Here is a 2,100-nt window from a genome sequence, read left to right as displayed (position 1 = left end):
TATTAAAAACTAAGTGTTTTTCATATACCGTCAACATAAATATAAAAAATATATTTTTTTCCAAAGAAACCACGTGGTATTACAAAATAGATGATAAATAAATATAAAATATATAAAATAATAAATAAATATATAATATCAGAAACATAAATATTACATAAAAATTCTATCTTAATATTATCATTTAATATAAGAAAAATAAAAATATATAAGAAGTAACTATTCAATATATTAAATATAAATCTAACATTAAAAATCTATCTTAATATTATCATTTAATATAAAAACAGGAAAATTAGAATAAGTAAATGTATAATATAAGGAAAATAATCAATAAATAAATATACATTATAAGAAATATAAATCTTATATTAAACATCTAGCGTAATATTAGAACTATTAAATATACAATATAGAAAATATATATATATATATATATATAATATAAAAAATAGAAAAATTACATTAAAAATATATCTGCAAAATATACAATAAAATAAATAATAAGTAAAGATTGCATTAAAAATCTATTATAATATTATCATTTGATATAAAAGCAAGAAAATTAGAATAAATAAATATACAAAATAAGAATAGTTAGATAATTAACATTTCAAAATCAATATAAAAGCTAGAAAAAATAAACAATAAGTAAATATACAATATCAGAAATAAAAAAAACTAAATCACACATCGAACTGAAAAATATATAGTAAAATAAATAGTAAGTAAATATAAATATTACATTAAGCATCTAGCATAATATTAAAATAAGAAAATATATAATATAAGAAAAAATCAATAATTTCGAAATATATAATATAAGAAATATAAATATTTCATTAAACATCTATCATAAAATTATAATTTGATATAAAACAAGAAAATTAGAATATATAAATATATATATACAATATAAGAAAAAAATAAACAATAAGTAAATATAAAATATAAAAATGGAAAAACTAAATTAAACATCTATATAAAAATGTATATTAAAAATAATAAATAAATATACAATATAAGAAATAGAAATATTAGATTAAGCATCTATCATAATATTAAAATAAATAAATATACTATATAAAAAATTAAATATACAATATAAGAAATATAAAAACTACATTAAACGCATATATCAAAAAATTTGTATATATACAGTATAATAAGTAAATATACAGTATAAAATATACACATCTATCATATTAGAATAAGTAAATATACACATCTATCATATTATTAAAATAAATAATAAGTAAATATACAGTATAAAAAATAAAAATATTACATTAAACATTTATCATTATATTACCATTAGATATAAAAGTAAGAAAATTAGATTAAGTAAATATACAATATAAGAAACAATAAAGCCCTTTCTAAAAAAAAACAAGAAATAAGTAAGAAAAAAAAATATAATATAAGAAATATAAATATTACATTAAACAACTATCGTAATATTAGAATAAGTAAATACGCAATATAAGAAAAAAAAAAATTAGTAAATATGCAGTAGAAGAAATACAAATATTACGTTAAAAATTGATATTAATATTGTTATTTAATATAAAAGCAGAAATATTAGAATAAATAAATATATAATATAATAAAAAACTAAACAATAAGTAAATATACAATATAAGAAATAAGAATATTACATTAAACATCTAGCATAATATTAGTCTAAGTAAATATACAATATATAAGAAATAAATGATAAAATATATAATATAAGAAATAGAAAAAGTATATTAACTATATATCTGAAAATGTTAAATAAAAGGGATAATTTGAAAAATACTCTATTTGCAGTTTGAAATTTGAAAATTACACCTTTTATTTTATTTTTTGAAAACTACATCTTATTAGATGTGAAAAAACAGTTTTATCCACTTATATATTTTAATAAATAAAATTAAATCCGAAAGTAATCATAATAGTATAATTATTTATATTTAAGATAAATCTATGTTTGAGATGAATGTGTTATTTATTATTTAAAATTTTAAAATAACAAATTTTTTCCTTATAATTGGCTTTAAAAATAACAATGATGTTATGAAAGAAACAAATTATGATGTGTTGGTATTTATTAAGAAG

The sequence above is a fragment of the Brassica napus genome, chromosome C6, assembly GCF_020379485.1.
Source record: "Brassica napus cultivar Da-Ae chromosome C6, Da-Ae, whole genome shotgun sequence".
Taxonomy (NCBI): Eukaryota; Viridiplantae; Streptophyta; class Magnoliopsida; order Brassicales; family Brassicaceae; genus Brassica; species Brassica napus.
This window is presented reverse-complemented; position numbering follows the sequence as displayed.